This window comes from Bubalus bubalis, chromosome 15, assembly GCF_019923935.1.
Source record: "Bubalus bubalis isolate 160015118507 breed Murrah chromosome 15, NDDB_SH_1, whole genome shotgun sequence".
In the NCBI taxonomy this organism is placed as follows: Eukaryota; Metazoa; Chordata; class Mammalia; order Artiodactyla; family Bovidae; genus Bubalus; species Bubalus bubalis.
This window is the reverse complement of record NC_059171.1, coordinates 57,884,950-57,904,521: the sequence shown is the minus strand read 5'-3', so window position 1 is coordinate 57,904,521 and position 19,572 is coordinate 57,884,950. Positions and strand designations below refer to the sequence as shown.

Below are 19,572 nucleotides of genomic sequence, written 5' to 3'. Positions count from 1 at the left end.
TAATCACAGAGAACACTGCCTTCACTGATAAAACAAACATGAAGCGTCAGTACTAACAAGACTTTCTGGGGTGATGAGAGAAATGCTTTTTCTCTGTGCCTCCACCATGTGGCTAATGGCACTTGAAAAGTGGCTAGTGGCACTGAGAAACTGAAGCTTTCATTCAATCTAATTTTTAAATTTTAATAGCTCACATGGTTAAGGCCTGTATTATTGGGCAGGTAATTCATATGACTCATAGGCAAGGTTGATTTAGAGTAAAAGATTCGTAGGTTTTGGCACTCTATGAACCAGCCTTTAAATTCTCTAATTACTAACTCCATGACCTTGGATACCTCACTCACCTTCCCTGGGCCTGAGTTTCTTCTTAATAAAATGGGGATCACAATATTTATGTTTAGGGCCATTGTGATGAATGGAAATGAGGCATGTATACTGCCTAGCACAGATCTGTGAGTGCATGCTGAGTCATTTCAGTTGTGCCCAACTCTTTGCAACCCCGTGGATTGTAGCCCTACAGGTTCCTCTGTCCATGGGATTCTCCAGACCAAAACACTGAGTGGGGTGCCCTGCCATCCTCCAGGGGACCTTCCTGACCCAGGGATTGAACCCGCGTCTCTTAAGTCTCCTGCTTTGGCAGGTGTGTTCTTTACCACTAGCACCACCTGGGAAGCACAGACCTGGTACCCAATAAATGAGAGCTATTACTAGTATTAAATGATGTGAGTCAGTACTGAGTGGACATAACTCAACTGTTTTGATTCATCGATCATTAGCATGAACATGTAATAAACTGTGAAATGTGCAATAAAGATAACCCCTGGCTGTTGCCTGTGGTGGAGTCACCTCTTCCTGTAGCAACTGGTGGTGCTTTTCTACTTAGAGGTTCTCTTATCTCCGCTTTGCCATGAGCTGTGCTTTTTCAGCCTGATTGCTTCTAGCAAATCCTCCTCCTCCTAAGGAGCATCCCTCAGTGCTTCTTCTATAACCTCGGCTGTTCAGAGGAAAAGAAAAATCAAGCTTGTTCAACAATAACTATAATTTTACATACAATCCTAAATCCAAGGAGTCCTTTCCTGTGGAATTAAGAGCAGGTATTCACAGAACTTATTTACCTTCACCCTGGCTCAATATCACAATCTCCTGGGGGATTTTTTTTAATACACAAGTCTATCCCTCTTCCCCCCACACCAGAGAGGTGGTGTCTTAGGGACATTCAAGAGATTCTGTTTTAGGGTCTGAAAAGCAGTGATGTATGCCCTGTTCCTAGAATGGGTTCCGGACAGATGGGGTTGTTGGATCCCTGGTGAACTGAGATGTCACAGTGCCCTTGGGCAGGGAAATGGCACTGACATCACATGGATCTGATGTATGCACGTGGGAAAACTCTGGATGTTTGATTGACATTTTCACTGGGGAATCATAGCCAATCATTTGAATAAATGTCATTCAGGGCTGGGCCAGGATTTCAGAACTACTCTTTCCTTTCTTCCTAAGCTACCCTGTCCCGATTCTGGAGATGGTTCATCTCCTTGTACTGTTCTTTTCTGGGGCTCAGATCTGTTTATGATGTATTACTATTTGGCTTACAGGCTTTTATACATGAAACGTCACTGGTTGTCCACACAATTGGGTGCATACCCATGTGAAGAAAGACTGGTGAAAACTTTGAATAAGGATCAGAATTCCCATAAGAAAATACCCTTGGAATCAGAGGTTCAAAGCAATGCCTTTGTGTGCATGCAGCCCACTCCCTCACCACCAACACTCCTATCATTCACGGATCTGTGAGTAATGGCTAAGCAACCCTCTGACTGGTGTGTGAATGCTCGTAGGGTACTAGTCAAATATTGTTATCTACTTTTAGAGACAAGTGTCTCTGAGACAAAAGAATTCCAAGCACAGGCCAACAGCCCACTTCTCCTGATGAGTAAAATTCCAGCATGACGAACCAAAGTCAGCAGTCCCCCAGAGTTTGTAGCAGACCCTACAATTGCAATTCCAGAAAAGAAATGTTTTATATCAGCAAATACTGGGGATTATGAAGGCGCCTGTCATTGGAATAATTAAGACAAAAACATTTACTGGGATATTCTAGTTTTGAGGTGTTGTTATCCTCTTTCTCATTTTCTAACCACATCTTTTATTAATTTTTGCTTTTGGGAAGGACAAAGTGAAAATATGGAATCTACCCTGGGCAACAGTAATGCCCTAAATGACACCCTTAGTCCTGTCTCAAGGCAAGCCTTCCTGATAAGTGACTGTCTTATCATCTACTTTATTATGAAGGCCATTTAGGTGACAAGGAAGCTGCACTGTTTGGCTACATTCCTGATTTTCAGAGTCTAGGTCTTACGGGAATTGTTTACGGCTTTTTAAGTGAGTCTTTTGGAAAGTAACGTAGCTCAAAATAGAATAAGCTAAAAAGACAATTTATTGGGGCATTTCCTCAGATGTCTAGCTGTTCTAACTGGTTTCAGAGATGGCTGCCCATGAAAAGTTAAAGTGTTAGTAGATGATTAAGTGAAGATGTCATTAGTGTGTTAGTCACTCAGTTGTGTCTGACTCTTTACAGCCCCATGGACTGTAGCCTGCAGGCTCCTCTGTCCATGGGATCCTCCAGGCAAGAATATTAGAGTGGGTTGCCATTTCGTTCTCCAGGGGATCTTGCCGGCCCAGCGATCGAACTCCTATCTCCTGCACTGCAGATGGGTTCTTCGCCGTCTGAGCCACCAGGCTGCCCGGAGGGGCTTGTTACTGTTGTCAGGACTTACCTTTTCCCTGGCTCAGGTGGTTTTCCTCTCTAATAGGTTTCCTCCAGCTGCTGCAGGTTTCCATGGCATGGTCTCAGAAGCTGCCACATCAGTTCAGAAAAAGGATCACCCCCCTCATTAGAACATGTGCCAGCCCCCTCCACTTTGTGCCAGAGATGAGATGCACTCTGATTGACAGGCCCGGGTCATGCGCTCCTGCAGTGTCGGTGGAGGTGTGTCATACACAAAGGCAGGAAGCAGTTCCCAAAAGGAAGAGCTTGGGGTAAAGAGATTCATTTTTTTTAATAGACTATCGGAGTGAGAAAGGTTGGTTCCATTTGCTATGGGAAGGATGAAAAATAACTTCATTCTACTGTTACATGACTTTTGGAGTTAATGGAGACCACAACATAGTCTGTGATCACATGGAATGCATTAGTATGCCAGAGGAAAGTTCCATTGAAAACCCAGTATCATGTCACTTTCTTAAAATGGTTCTCTTGTAAAAAGCCAAAGACTTATTATAGGAGCCTGAGTTTTCTTTATTTGATAATTTCAGAACTTGCATGAAACAAGAGTCACATAATTCAAATATAGATGATCCTTCTGAGAAAACAGGATGAATGCAACTGCATTTCAAATGTGCTAAAGATATAAAATAAAATTTTGCTACATATTTTAGAGAAGTAATTATGTTGTGAACTCATATCTCATTCAAAATCAACCATTTTGATAAATACAGATTTTCTCTTTTAGCATTCCCAATGGTAAACACTAAACTAGAATGGGTTTAATCTTCCTAAAACAATAAAACCCTCAAAATCCCAAACAAGTTATTAGGCAAATCAAAAGAAAAAGCATTACCAAACCATGCATTATCAGATAAATAAGGATGCACCCGGAAACAATTACTTAATTTCTAACCATCAGTTGGTCCATACTCTAGAGGTGGTACATGGTACCCGAAGATTTTTTCCCTATATTCTCTAATGTCTTCTTCAAATATTTTTTGGAGTCTCAAAAATACCTTCAGCATGTGTGTGGAACCTAAAAAAATGCTATGGATGATCTTTTTTACAAAGCAGAGACAAAGACGCAGATGTAGAGAACAAAAGTATGGATACCAAGGAGGAAAAGGGTGGGTGGCATAAATTGGGAGACTGGGATTGACATATACACATTACTGATACTCAGTGCTTTGTGGTGACCTATATGGGAAGGAAATACAAAAAAGAGATTTATGTATACCTTTATTGACTATGACAAAGCCTTTGACTGTGTGGATCACAATAAACTGTGGGAAATTCTGAAAGAGATGGGAATATCAGACCACCTGACCTGCCTCTTGAGAAATCTGTATGCAGGTCAGGAAGCAACAGTTAGAACTGGACATGGAACAACAGACTGGTTCCAAATAGGAAAAGGAGTACATCAAGGCTGTATATTGTCACCCTGCTTATTTAACTTCTTTGCAGAGTACATCATGAGAAACGCTGGGCTGGAAGAAGCACAAGCTGGAATCAAGATTGCCAGGAGAAATATCGATAACCTCAGATATGCAGATGACACCACCCTTATGGCAGAAAGTGAAGAGGAACTAAAGGGCCTCTTGATGAAAGTGAAAGAGGAGAGTGAAAAAGTTGGCTTAAAGCTCAACATTCAGAAAACGAAGATCATGGCATCTGGTCCCATCACTTCATGGCAAATAGATGGACTTTATTTTTTGGGGCTCCAAAATCACTGCAGATGGTGACTGCAGCCATGAAATTAAAAGACGCTTACTCCTTGGAAGGAAAGTTATGACCAACCTAGATAGCATATTCAAAAGCAGAGACATTACTTTGCCAACAAAGGTTCGTCTAGTCAAGGCTCTGGTTTTTCCTGTAGTCATGTATGGATGTGAGAGTTGGACTGTGAAGAAAGCTGAGTGCTGAAGAATTTATGCTTTTGAACTGTGGTGTTGGAGAAGACTCTTGAGAGTCCCTTGGACTGCAAGGAGATCCAACAAGTCCATTCTAAAGGAGATCAGCCCTGGGTGTTCTTTGGAAGGAATGATGCTAAAGCTGAAACTCCAGTACTTTGGCCACCTCATGCGAAGAGTTGACTCATTGGAAAAGACTCTGATGCTGGGAGGGATTGGGGGCAGGAGGAGAAGGGGACGACAGAGGATGAGATGGCTGGATGGCATCACTGACTTGATGGACGTGAGTCTGAGTGAACTCCGGGAGTTGGTGATGGACAGGGAGGCCTGGCGTGCTGCGATTCATGGGGTCGCAAAGAGTCGGACACGACTGAGCAACTGAGCTGAACTGAACTGATAGCTGATTCACTTTGCTCTAGAGCAGAAACTAATAGAACATTATGAAGAAACTATGTATTGAGATTTTCCCAGGTGGCTCAGTGGGAAAGAATCTGCCTGCCAGTGCAGGAGACACAGGAGATGCAACCATACTCAAATAAAAATTAAATAAATTAAAAAAGCAAAACAAAACCAACCAACCAACAAACCAAAAAAAAAAAAAAAAACCCCAAAAAAAGCCTTCAGAAATTTAGTTTACAAATATTGAGAGGGTGTATCTGAGTAGATGAAAGTTAGTCAATAGAGAATGTTGTCAGGCACCAACATCTAGGTAGGTGGACTGGCGAGTTCTCACACTCACAGAACAGGCTCCAGGTTTGGGGTTTCCTGGCAGTTAAGATCCAGCGCTTCTCCAACCCGGAGGGAGTGGGGGGCCAATGCAGGAGCGCTTTGGAGGCGGAGCTTGGGGGGGAGAGCTGCGATCGGAGTGAGGGGTGGGGATGATCTGGGGGAGGTACTAGAAGGGGGGGTTGCGGGAGGGGTGGGGCCGGGGGCGGGGCGCTCGGGGGCGTGCACACCGGCTGGGACACGCGCTCCCGGCCGCGGCAACTCGCTCCAAGTTCCCTCCCTCGCTCCCTGGCGCTGGCAGCCGGAGCCCTCCCACTCGGCTCAGACCGAGCCGCCGCGGCCGCCGCCAGCTCGGCTCCCCAACGCCTCGCGCCCCGGACCCCGTGGCCTTCCCAGTCCCTCGCTCTGCCCTCCGGTGGCCCGGCCCCCGTCCCTCGCGGGCCTCGACTCCTTCTCCCCGCCGTCCCCGGAGCCCGGTGCCCGGCTCGAGCCGCACAGGGGAGCGCGGCCGAGGTAAGGCTGGGCCGGGGGCCGAGTTGGGGGTCAGCGCCGCGCCCCGATCGCGCACAACGCCGAAGCTGCGCGCGGCCGCGGAGCAGCCGGGTCCGCCCCTGCAGCTCCCGCCAAGCCTGGGTCTCGGTTCAACGGGGCGCGCGGGCCGCGTGGCCCGGACCGACCCCGGCCGGCGTTCCGGGCCGCGAGCTCGCCGCGCGCCGGGGGTTGGCGGGAGGCCGGAGCGGGGGCCGGCGAGCTGGGCGCGCGGGTAGGCGCTCCTCCCGGGACCCCCTCGGCCAGGGCCCCCTCGCGCGGCCTCTCATCTCTGGTCCTGAGTACTTTGCGAGTATCGGTCTCTTTTCCTCGTGGGCTGGGAATTCCTGCAAGATATGCAGCTTCCGAGGCCCCGAAAGTTTGTTTTGGGGGACCCCCTCGGGCCCCATTCGTGGTCTCAATTGTCTGGACTTTCTTTGAAAGCGTTCAGATCTGAAATGGAATTAAGTGACCCCTGGCGCGCTGGCGCCCCATCACCCCGCGGAGCTGGGAGCCCGGCTGCCGAGCGCGCTGCCTAGGGGCTCTGCTGCTGGTGGTGGGGACCCGGGCGGTGACAGCTCTTCTGCGGGGTGCAGGCCGGGGAGGGAAGCGAGGGAACTTCGCCGTGAGCTCAAATCCCTCCGCAGAGCGGAAAGCGAGCACCTGATGCCCGGTTTTTTAACCCTTAAGAGTTGGTGTTCAGCTTTATTGAGCCGCAAAAAGTAAGCAGGCTTTCTTTCCCGCCCGAGATAGGAGCTAACTTTGTGTTTTTCCTGCCGGCCACGTCCTGTACACAGCCTGGCACACAAATGTAAGAACACTGCGTGGCTGGTATGGTCAGGGCTGCGCGCTGGTCTGATTTTGAGGAGGCGGATAGTAGAGTAAGCATATTTTGCAGTATAAATAGTAAATGACTGTAAACGACTTCCATTTTCTTCATTTCCCCTGTTGGAGTTCAAGTTATTTATTTAGCCTTTTCCTTCCAATTTACACTTAGAGTCGTTCCATGGAAAATACCCGAATTAACTTGTACTTATTTTGCGACATCACCACTCCTAGTCATTCCAATGAGCTATTTCTTAAGTACAGTTATTCTGACATAAGGGTTTTATGGTAAGCCAGCCTTCTTCCTTGAGTTAACACTCCATCGACTCACCCTATGGTATTTAATCTGTGCCATTACTATAGATGGTATTTTGACAACCTGATAATCTGTAAAGAGCTTAGCATTGTGCCCTCCGGGACGTGGTGCTAGGGAAGTGTCAGCTGGTTTTATTTATAATTTTTATTATCAGTCCATATGTTTTTTTCTCTATGGAAAATGGTTGTTTTGTTTTAATTCCCGATCTTTTAATTTATGGTCTGTTTTATGTCTGCGGTTTAGTTTTAGATCAGGATTGAGGTTGGGTTGTTGTTTTGCTTATGACAGACAGGCTGTTGTATGTGTTCTTATACATGAGATATAGCAGATCTCAGAATGAGAACACAGTTCTGCACATGCTTATATGCAGGCACACTTCACGAGACCTCATTATCCTTAAGGGCCTCCTTGTCTAGGGAGAAGCCTAGACATTAGGAGAAACCTGGGCTCTGAGCCCCATCCTGAACCCCCTTGTTCTGTAGGTTTAGAATCATACTTTCAATTCCTTGTGGCTGCTACCACAGCAGTTAGGTGGTTCGCACTGTGTCAAAAGGTAATAAAAGATAAATACATGTACCCTTTATATCTACATCAGCCAGAACACATAATTCTTATCTGTGTTTTAAAATCTGCAGAGTAAAATCTGCTAGTGTAACTAGCAAAGAAAAATCAAAGTGGCTTAATGATCATGTGTTCGTAACAGAAGGATGGTGTCTGTTACCTAGATATTTGAAAAGATTGTTAGGAGTTAACCCTCATTTTGGGGTTTCCCCCCTACTCACCACTTTTAACTTTGAAGTGACATCTTTTTTATTCCTAAACAGTTTTCTTAGCTAAGCCAAGCTCAATGTTAACTCGTGGGGCCTGCAGAGCTGGGCTGCTGTGGGGACCATGTGGCAGTAGATGGTGCTGTGACTGGCGCTGGTGGACTGACGTGTGGGATCCAATAAAGTTGGAGGAGGGATTCCTTTCTCAGTTTTGTTTCTCGTCCTCTCCCCAAAATACACTCTTTCTGCACTGATACCTTCTAACAATCTTCTTAGGAATAGACTTTTAAGAAAAGTTTGGTCTTTGCATTTTCAGCTTTTTATGACTATTGGCCAAATTTTTCTCTCTGAAAAATTCCAGGTGTTAAGAATAATTCCAGGTATTCCAGGTGTTAAGACAAACATTGTCGGCCAAAATTTGATTTAGTTGACTGTACCCTGGACTCTTCTTTTCCCCTAACAGAGGAAGATTGATCATTCTGAGCCTAGAGGATCTCTCAGCAAACCTGGGCTTTTTTCTTTTTCTCCTCAACACTCAACTCCTAGGAGAGAAAAACAAATAAGAAACCTACTCACTTCTTGACTTTAAGACAGCCACTTACTAGAGTGAATTCTCGTGTATTCTGGTTTTTACTGTCATTCTGCCACTCCATACAATGCTGCAAGAATTGAAATTCAGGCTGAAGCCTCTGGAGCTCTGCAAAGGCATGACTCATCCACGAAAAATATATTCACTCCACTTAGTACAGCACCGAGCAGAGGAGGTAGCGCAGGAACAAGGGGGTTCTGGATTATAATGAGGATTATCTCTCTGGCCAGCGTGGGGACTGGCTGAGTTCTAGGCAAATGACGCTGCATCCTCTAAACTCCCGCAGCATAGGGTCCTTGCTGTTCTCTCCTTGCTTCAGGTGAGGCTAAGTGACCTGGCTGAGTCATGGAGCTCCGGAAAAGCAAAGCTGCAGTTTTAACCCAGGTGTGCCTGTGTCCTGGTGGCTCAGTGGTAAAGAATCCACCTGCCAATGCAAGTAGGTTCAATCCCTGGGTCGGGAAGATCACCTGGAGAAGGCAGTGGCAACCCACTTCAGTATTCTTGCCTGGGAAATCTCATGGACAGAAGAGCCTGGCGGGCTACAGTCCATGAGGTCTGAAAGAGTCAGAGACAACTGCGCACGCATGCGTACACATAAATGTAGTATTGATTCTAAATTTTATTGGGATAAGTTATGGAGTGATTTGTATGGAAGATTTTGGTGAACAGTAGTAAGGAAATTTAGCGTTTTGTTGTTCATAGATGTCATGGTCCAAACAATTAGTTCAAGTCATTAGATACCAGCAAGGAAATGTATTGCAGAATATACTTTCGTTGTTTTTAAACCCAGGTTTGTTTCTGGACTGTCTTTATGTGATACAAAATTCTTGAAGTTAAATCATACATCTTCTCTCCTATTCTGACATGTTTGATTCCCTCCTGCTTGTGAGAAGGGCCTGGGAGTGATTTCCACATTTTTAACTTTTTGCAGTTTGAGTCCCTTAGGATAATCACATAAGAACACAGCATTTAAAGACATGAGACTTGTTTTTAATTTTCTTTTTTAAGGAAACATTAGTAGGTGAAGCAAATTGCTTCCTTTTTCCAGTATGATTAAACAATTCTAAAGTGGAACTGGCACTAAAGATGGAATTTGAACATTATAAACACTTTAGGGAGAAGTTCAAAGGTGAAAACTCAGCCCAAGGAAACAATACGTCATTTGGCAAACAGATTTCTAGAAAAATTATAAGAATTCTGTGCTGTGTTTTATATATCAGAGCAAGATCAGTGGGTTTTGAAATTGTCCATTTCCAGGTAAAGCTTTTAAAATTACAGTTCGGAAGCATATGGGAAATTTTGGAGTAGTTAGGTTGTAATGCAAAGCATTTTCCCCCCTCAGGGCCCTGTTAGAAGTTACTTTCATCTTTTTTGTCTTTTTCAGGAAGAATCACTGATATCTTTCAAAATAGCTCTTCTTGGCAGCATTTTTTTTGTCCCATTGACTGGAAGGTAATGAAAATAAAGTAATTATGTGAAATAATGTAGTTTGGTAATTTCTTCTATTATGATTGCTGTATTAAACAGATATTTATAGAGGGTTCTTTGTGTGGCAGGTCCCGGAGATAAGTAGTGCCTAGGAAAGACAAGGTCCCTGCCTCATTGAGGGATTCAGGTGTAAAGTGGGACAAAATAGATGAAGTAAACAAGTAACTGAAAAGCTAATTTGAAGCAGTAATAATTGCAGTCAAGACTGAGGGTGGCATTCTTATCTGAGGACCTCATGGAAGCTGATTGAGTGGAGACATTATGTGAGAAAACGAAGCAACCTCTGGAAGGTCTCTGGGTCAAGAAGACAAACAGCCTGTGCAAAGGCCCTGTGACCTTTGTGAGGAACAGGGGACAGTAGCAGAGGAGCCGAGCAGGGCCTTCCTTGAGGACCCAGGGTGAGGGAGGGGGGAGTTTCTGTTTATTCTGTATGCAGTGGGTCCTGCTGGAGGGTGAGACTCGCTGTCATTCTCAGGTTGGCAGCTCAGTGTGCCCACCTCATGGTGACCACTACCCTGGACTGCAAGGAAAGCAGAGGAGATATGTTGAATTTCTGCTCACCTGACACTCTGTTCCCTGGTGGCTCAGATGGTAATCTGCCTGCAGCATGGGAGACCAGGGTTCGATTCCTGGGTTGGGAAGATCCTCTGGAGAAGGGAATGGCTATCCACTCCAGTATTCTTGCCTGGAGAATCCCACAGACAGAGGAGCCTGGTGGGCTACAGTCTACCAGGTCTCAACCAGTTGGACAGGACTGAACGGTTAACACTTTGAAACAATATTGCTCTTAAGATGCGTCATTGCTGTGTACACCATTGAGAAAGAAAGCAAACTTCCCATTAAGCTCTGCCTGTAAGGACCCGCTGTGACGTGGATCCTCATTTCAGATGTCAACACTGGAAAATAGAGTTGCCTTAGATTTGGTGAGATCTGGTCTTTTCTGGAGACCAGGCTGAGAGGGCCTGCTGGTTTGTATTTCAGTTTTATTTGCGCCTGCATAATATGAGTTGAATTCTGTTATTTGGAAGGATCTGGGGGGAGGGGCTGTGTAGAGGGATCTCCTACCTCTGGATTGGAAGCTAGTGTAGAAAACTGCATCCCTTGTAAGTGACTTTCTGCTGCTTCACAACCGCGTGAGAAGGCATTTGCAGATAATGTTCCTGCAGGTGGACTGCAGACTGTGGATGTCAGAGAATCAAGGGAACTGGGACAATCTGGATCTGCCAGGCTCAAGGGGACAGACAGACTCTGTGTGCTCATTCAGAGTGGGCGGCACATCCCCTGGGAGCTCCGAGCTTTGTTTCTCTCTGTCACTGGGAGCAGGGCGGGGCGAGGGCTTGGATAACCAGGCCAAATAACTGTGAGCCTGCAAACCAGTAAGTGGGTCCCTGAGAGGCTGGGAGAGGGCGCCTTGCTCATGGACCCGGTGTGGCTTTAAAGATTGGCTCTATGGGCTGAGCAGGGTCCTCAGGCTTCGGGAACCTCAGTTTCCTGATCTATCAGATGAGAAACTGTGGGACCCACTTCAGGGGATCATTGTGGGGTTTAAGGAGGATGGTGCTAGCAGAGTAGCCAGCTCTCCATGGAGCTTGGTTGGTGTCGGGGGTTACTACCTCTTGAATGTCATCTGTCCCTGCATCCGTCTTGAGTGTTCTCATTACACAAGTCACAGCGTGAGAGTCTCTTTTTGAGAGACTCACTCCGATGCTGAAGCTAAGGTCCCTCCTCCAGCCACTCTCTGGCCCCCAGTCTCGTGCTATTTTCTTCACCTCATTCCTAAGGGAAGTTGTGTATGTGTTGTTGTTGTTATTATAAGTGTGTTTCTCCAGGTTGAGCAGGTCACTGTTGCAAGGACTGCTGTGTCCACAGGGCCTGGGACGTGGCTTATTTACCTACTGGCTGTGCAGGTGACAGGGCTGACAACGGGTCCTTCCCATGGGACCCAAAGGAGAGCAGGGCTCTTCTCTGACTGTTTTTTTGGCTGCAATGATGGGCCTTCCAGACCAGCGGTAGAATTCTGGGATCCAGCGAGCAGGCTCCAAGCCAGCCTTCAGAGAGGACTTTGGGGATGGAAGTTGGGGAAGAGGGAAAATTTCTATCTGGAAATACGGGTTTCTTGGGACTGTGGGACTGCTTGTGGTTTTGCATTTCAGAGGGTGTCACCTGCTTCATCTTCCAGCAAATGTCACCAGAGGCTGATTACTTAATACCTGATATACCAGCTTATAGGCACCCTTCTCCTTCTATAAAGCACACCAGGAAATGTGGTGGGGAAGTGTGCCTGCTATACAAGGGACTGGGCTGTCACATGTCACACTGCTCTGCCCCCTGGGAAGCTGGCATTGGAATCAGGGTGGAGCTGGCAGCCTGGTGAACCTGCCCAGTCAGCCTTCTGGATCATGGGTTATTCCTCCCATTTCTAAGTCATATTTTGTTACTGGTGATGCTGTATCCATTATAATGGCTTTTGTTGCTTCACTGATTTTGATGCTATGTTTTTGTATTTTTTTGAAAAGGAAATCATTTTGGAAATAAGAATATTTGTTATTTCCTTCTCTAGGCTTTCATCTTTCCCAGTGCTTGCTTGTTGACTGTAGTCTTTGGGTGAAGTTTAGCACATAAAATGCAAGGATATTTTCAAATTCTCGTGCAAACCCTCCAACCATCCTAGATGGGTGAGCCTGTTTACTCACCCACTTGAAAACTATTAATCATCTTTCAATCCCTGGCTCTCAGGGGGCCACCATTTCCATCAGAAATGGACAGTTGGAAACTGGAAACTCAGTGGTGTTGGGAAATACCAGTGACCCCTGACAGAGCTTCGGTTTTGACTACATAGTTAGAACAAGGTGAGTTGGGAGGTTCTCTGTACACTTGACTATGAGTTGGGGATTTTTAAAATCCTTTTAGTCTATCCCTGGCCAGTGCTCACTCAAATGATCACTGACTGGAACGTTGTGATTTTAAGAATCAGACGTTTTTTCTTCCCGGTGAGTTTTGTTCTTGTTCAGTGACCTTGAAGGAAGAAGAGAAATCATTGTGGTGGTCTGGAATTCAGCTAGTCCTGGGTGCTCTTCCCAGCTCCTGTAGGCTTTGTTTTAATCTACAATAAGACTCGATGTCTAACCAGCCTTCTTACAGTTTTTGGTCAAAGTGGCCACCATCTTTCAGGGGATAGACTGGCTGTCTCATAACTTAGTTCTGTAATTTAACAGAGATTATTTTTCTAATCCTTGTTAGTGAATTTATATTTACAACTTTTGTAGGGGAGAGTATTACAGAGTCGTATAAAATCTATCTTTTGTGGGAAGTTGAAATATTCTGTTAGGTCATGCTGGAGGATATGTGCAGTCTACCTGCGTTGTTTGGAATTCTTTTTTTTTTTTTTGGCTGTGGTGGGTCTTCGTTGCTGTGCGGGTGCTCTCTCTGGTTGCAGTGTGCAGACTGCTCACTGTGGTGGCTTCTCTCGCTGCAGAGCCTAGGGTCTGCGCTGTGCCGGTGCTCTCTCTGGTTGTGGTGTGCAGACTGCTCACTGTGGTGGTTTCTCTCGTTGCAGAGCCTAGAGCCTGCAATAGTAGCAGGCTCAGCAGCTGCAGTTCTTGGGCTCTAGAGCACAGGCTCAGTAGTTGTGGCACACGGGCTTTGCTGCTCACGGCATGTGGAACCTTCCCAGGCTAGGGATCAAACTGGTATCCCTTGCCTTGCAAGGCAGATTCTTATCCCTGGACTGTCAGGGAAGTCCTTGGAATTTGGTTTTAAGTGAATTTTCCATACAGGTGATGGGAGTCCCATGCGTGGGTGTGTGCGTGCTCAGTCATGTCTGACTCTTTGTGACCCCATGGACTGTAGCCCACCAGGCTCCTCTGTTGCAGGGATTTCCCAATCAAGACTACTGGAGTGGGTTGCCATTTCCTCCTCCAGGGGATCTTCCTGACCCAGGGCTCGAACCCGTTTCTCCTGTGTCTCCTGCATTGGCAGACAGATTCTTTACCACTGGGCCACCTGGGAAGCCCCCAGAGTCCTATGCATGGCAGGTAGTCTGAGTAGGGTTACATTTCTCCAGCTGTAACCCCTGTGCTCAGCGTGAGCTTTGCAGCGGCCACGTTTCCCCAGGTAGGAGCTGCCCTGCCCTCACTGCAGCATGAAGGGTTCCAGCTCACCTGGTCAGGTGTGCTTATTGGATTTCTCCCACAGGAATTTTTCCTTTCAGAATCCACAGACACACATCCGAACCTCTTCGGTTGTTAATCCTCCATTGCTATTTCCGTGTGCCTTTTCCAGTAGAATCTCAGCGCGAAGCATTCAGCTTTTGAAAAGCTCTGTAGTTTCTCTGGCTCTTTTCCAAAAGGTGTTGAAGTGAGTTGAGTTCATGATCAAGAGACCACACCCTAAGGCCTTTTAATTAAGCAAACCAAGACGTTATCACATGTTCTTATACATTTTGTCTCAGGAATGCTTAAGGATCTTCATTTTATTTATGTATTTATTTAGATGAGAAAAAGAGCGTCTTTTGCTTGCAATTTAAAATATAAAGCCCTTATTCCTCAGTGGCTTAAAATGGAACAATATCTTATACCTGAGGACAGGAGAAAGGGGTGCTCTCAATTAGATGAACAACTCTCCTGCCCCCAAACTTTTATATTTATCACTGAAATTTACCTTTCTGGTTTTTTTTTTTTTTTTCTTGTTGTGGCTCACAGTCTTAAGTGCTCTGCAGATGTGAGATCTTCCCCAATCAGGAATAGAATCTGTATTTAATTTTTTTTAACTGTTTATTTTGCACTGGAATATAGCCGATTAACAAATAATGTTGTAATGCTTTCAGGTGAACAGCAAAGGGACTCAGCCATACGTTTACATGTCCCCATTCTCCCACAAACTCCCCTCCCATCAAGGTTGCCACATGACATTGAGTGGAGTTCCCTGTGCTGTACATTAGGTCTTAAGGACCTTCATATTACTTTGGATTTTTCATTTTACCAGATAGTACTGACTATTCACGTATACCTTATATTGGTCTGGGTTCTCCACAGAAGCAGAACCAATAGGATCTCAATCTTGATCTCAACGAAGTTTATTGTAATAAATTGGCTCTTGTGGTTTTGCAGGCTGAGAAGTTTTAGAATGTTTTGTTTGCAGCAGGAACCGCAGCAGAGACAAGGGGTCAGCCCCCGTGGGAGGGTGGGGGAGACTGGGTCTCAGCTCAGCCAGGTACAGAGAGATCTCATCCCCTCACCCGCCTTGTGGGATTCAGGTCCTCCACCAATGAGACGAGGCCACCTACATTGGGGAGGGCAACAACTGATCAGTCGCATATAACCAAAACGTACTCATTTCTCCCAGAGCTCACATTTAGATTGACTCATTTAGAATGGTCTGGGCTTTCCTGAGGTTCCTTATCTGCTCCTGTCTGGATCATGAGTTGGTTTGAGACTAGAAATGACCACAGGCAGCACTTTGGTACCAAGCCTGGGAACCTTGACTGTGGTGGGTAGCCCTTGGAATCAGGTGGTGCAGCCTTAGCAGATTCCAGTAGGTTGACTTTAGGGTCTTTATTAAACTCCAGAAAAGAGTTTTGCCTAGAATCCTAATCCCCTTAGATGAGACTGGCTGAGGCCAAAGGTAAATAGAGCTAAAATCTTTTCTCCTTCCACGTTCCACCATTAGGACCTGGATGCCAGGCCTTACTGAGCTGTTTTCCAAAACCAGTGCTCAGATTTTGGCTAACTGATACAGTAACTGCCTACCAGGTGGTGCTGGGGTAACAAACCCACCCACCAATGCAGGAGACACAAGAGATGTGTGTTCGATCCCAGGGTCGGGAAGACCTGGCATCCACTGGAGAAGGAAGTGTAGTGGAGGCAGGAAAGGGAAGAAGGCCCAGGCAGGGATATCAGCTGGAAAGGAAGAGCGGACTAAGACCTGAGCTGTGGCAGAAGGCACACCAGGAGCAGGGGAGATATTTCAGAATCAGATGGAGGGGGAAACCCAGAGAGGATGTCAAAGGGGGCTGGGGTCGTCACTGCAGGATCAGGGTGATGGTGAGCTCCAAGAATCACCTGGCTTGGGTGTATTCTTGCCTGGAAAATCCCATGGACAGAGGAGCCTGGCTGGCGACAGTTCATGGGGTTACCAAGAGTCAGATGCGACTGATGTGGTAACTAGCGGTGTCAATAGTGACTGACACCACTTCCATTTCTTTGTAGCCCTTGGAATCCAGTGGTGTGGCACCCATACTCATGTATGCTTGAGTACCTGCTATTTCCCAGGGACCATGAATGCTCCCTGGTGGGGTGGATTTCACCTGTCTTCTTGGAGCTCTAGTGGCTCTGAGCCTCTGGGCCACCTCCTGTAGAGCTTCATCTTCATCTCAGCCGTCTCTTAGAACTTCCTTTCCCTAGTTCTGCCTCCAAGTTCCTGCCCATCGTGGGAGAACTGACGTGACCTCTTCCAGCCATGTCCATCATCTGAAATGCCCTGTTGTCCTCGTAGAAAGTGTCCATGTGACTGGGATCACATGCATCACAGTGTTGCTCACTTGGCATGGGGGATGCAGCATCCACAAAGCACAGATTCGTCTTTACAAGAGAAAAAAGTAAGGCTTTGTCCCTTTTTCTTTTCACAGTTACTTTTTGACCCCTCCATCCCCTCTTTGAACAAAAAGTAATACCGAGGGAATGTTGTATCAAAAGCTGTTTTTTTCTTGCATTTTGAAAAGTAGCAAAACTCCCTTAAGAAACTTCCCTCTACTGTTAAGAGGGTAAATTCCTCAAACCTAAAATAGCAAGCCTTGTAGTAAGCAAGACAGCTTTTGTCTGTGCTCATAGATGTTTAATGCTTTGTGATCTAATGAAGCGACTGTGTGAGAGCCACGAAAAGCTCGCCTTTGGGAAGGGGTGACTTCTCCCCTCCATCTCCTGCCCCCCACTGCATCTGAGCCGGAGTCCCCGCCTCAGCTGAGCGGGAGAGGCCTCCGGACTGAGGGCAGAAGTCTGGCCAGTATTCTTCAGCCCATGTTCCTGCCAGCTGATGCTTGGAGCTCACCATCACCCTGATCCTGCAGTGAAGACCCTAGTCCCCTCTGATATCCTCTCTGGGTTTCCCCCTCCATCTGACTCTGAGATAATCTCCCCTGCTCCTGGTGTGCCTTCCCCCACAGCTTAGACCTTGGTCCTCTTTTCCTCTCTGGCTGATAGCCCCACCTCCACCGTCTTCCCTTTCCTGCCTCCACTGTGCTCCCTCTGAATCAGCTGTGTCACCGGCTTGTCACATTGCCTGGCCACCCTAGGCCCCACTCAAGTGCCTAGGACAAAGTCTTGTTAACCCACCATCCAGGGCTGCCCTGCCTTGGCCCTGGGGCCTCTGCAGCCACTTCCCTGGGCTTTGCCTGGCACTGTATCTGCTGCTTCCTCTCTCTACTTTATGCCCTCCTGATCATCCTAAAAGGCTGTGTTATGTCTCATCTTTAGTTATTTTCCTTGACCTCATGTGGTCTAAATAAAAAGAACAGAATAAACAATCACACCTTTTGTGATGTTCAAGTAACTTGAATGCACGCATGCGCACTCAGTCGTGTCTGACTCTGCCACTCTATGGACTGCAGCCCGCCAGGCTCCTCTGTCCATGGGATTTCCTGGCAAAAATACTGGAGTGGGTTGCCATTTCCTTCTCCAGGGTATCTTCCCAACCCAGGAACCAAACCCAAATCTCTTGGGTCTCCTGCCTTGGCAGGCAGGTTCTTCACTGCTGAGCTACATTGGAAGCCCAAGTAACTTGAATGTAAAGGCGTAAAAGTATGTCTCTGCCTTATCGCTACTGTAGGATTCAATGGAGGGACAGGAATTGTATCTCACAGCTGCCCTGAGGGTGGTTTGCATCTCAAGATCAAGGCCAAGGGCCTCTCGGGTGCAGGGGAAATTTGAAGATAGGATGAAGACACCACTATTGACAATATCCTGAGAGATTATGGAGAAGACAAGAGATGCCAGAATTAAATGCCCTGATTCTTCAGAAAATGCCGAGATTCTAGCCCTGCACTGTCCAGTGTGCTGACCGCTGGTCGCACATGACTTCTGGGTACTGGCTTGGTGGCTGGCCTCAATCGTGATATCCTCCAAGCACAAAATATCACCTTTTGAAGATTTGTTTGGAAAAAACATGTAAAATAGTTCATGAATAATTTTTATATTACATGTTTACGTGATACTATTTTGGACAGATAATATATTATTGTTAAAATATATTATCAAGCTTATAAATAAAATATATTGTCAAAATAATTTCACCTGTTTTGGATTGCTAATATAGTATTATTAAAATATATTATCAATTTTATAAGTAAAATAGATTATCAAAATGATTTCACCTTTTTTTTTTTTTTTTTAATTTTTGCTAATGGGAACCCACTCCAGTATTCTTCCCAATCCCATGGACAGAGGAGCCTGGAGAGCTATAGTCCATAGGGTCACAGAGTCAGATATGACTGAAACAACTTAGCATGTTACCCACAAGAAAATTTAAAAGGATGTACACGGTTAGCGTTTGTGACTTGCATTGCATTTTCCTGGGAGGATGCTGTTCTAGACTCTACGATTCATGGCTTTTCCTTCACATCCTTGGCAGCATTCTACAGCATAGTGTGGAGCAGATGGCTGGGCACTCGTAGGAAAGGAAGTAGTGAGAACTAAAGGCAAGATAGTTTTGCTAAGAACAGATCGTGCCAAGTGAACCTCATTTGCTTTTTGTAAGGTTACGAGGCTAGAGGATCAGACAAGTTCTCCTCTGATAAGCTTGAGGACAATTTAGGGAGCATGAAGTTGTTTTAATGGTGTGGCTGCCTCTGTGGCTGGTTGAACTCAGCTCCCAGAATAACTTGTGTTGATGGTTGTGTTGAGAACAGGCTGGGAGATGCTCTCAGGCTTCCCATAGTGCTTGTTTCATAAATGAGAGTCATTTGTTAAGAGGTCGAGTTCAGTCAGGTTTGGGTAGTCTGGAAAAGGTTACCCACGCCAGCCGTGGTTGGCAGTTCATTCATCCATCACATGTCTTGAGGGTGTGTTTGCTCAGGCACCATGCTGACTGGGTGCTGGGCGTGAGGACTAATGATACATTCTCCCTGACCTCTAGAGTGACCTTCAAGCTACTGTTTTTGAAAGATCATTCTGGCTTTGCCCACTGGGTCCCTATTTGGCTGCATCCATATAGAAGTGGATGATTCTGCATCTGGTCAGGCTTTTTGAACTTCGGTTGAAAATTATGGACCTTCTGGGCCTTCCCAGGTGGCTCTGGTAAAGAACCCACCTGCCAATGCCTGGATACATAAGAGACCGATTCGATCTCTGGGTCAGAAAAGTCCCTTGGAGTAAGAAATGGCAACCTGCTCCAGGATTCTTGCCTGGAGAATCCCATGGACTGAGGAGCCTGGTGGGCTACAGTCCATGGGGTCTCAAAGAGTCTGACACGACTGAGTGACTGAGTATGCACACGTGCATGGATCTTCTGAGCTCTTAGCAATCTAAGAGGCTTGTGGGAAATTCTTTTCAGGGTTGATGCAGCCTATCCATGGCCCTGCTTCCCTCACCTTTGATATTCCATGTGTGTGGGAAGCGGGCGCAGGCCGCATTCAGGTGGCGTGGAGTTATCTTAGACTCTGCTTGGAT

The 19,572-nt window shown here is 46.3% G+C and overlaps 1 protein-coding gene across 1 annotated transcript in view; it reads left to right on the top strand.

Annotated features, from left to right (window-relative positions):
* Positions 1 to 5,632: 5,632 nt before the first annotated feature.
* The window catches only part of FAM110B (family with sequence similarity 110 member B), a 142,237-nt gene continuing 128,297 nt past the window's right edge, over positions 5,633 to 19,572 (top strand). The window contains exon 1 of the mRNA XM_025265378.3: positions 5,633 to 5,913. The gene's annotated coding sequence lies outside the window, so the exon portion shown is untranslated. The remainder of the gene's footprint in view (positions 5,914 to 19,572) is intronic.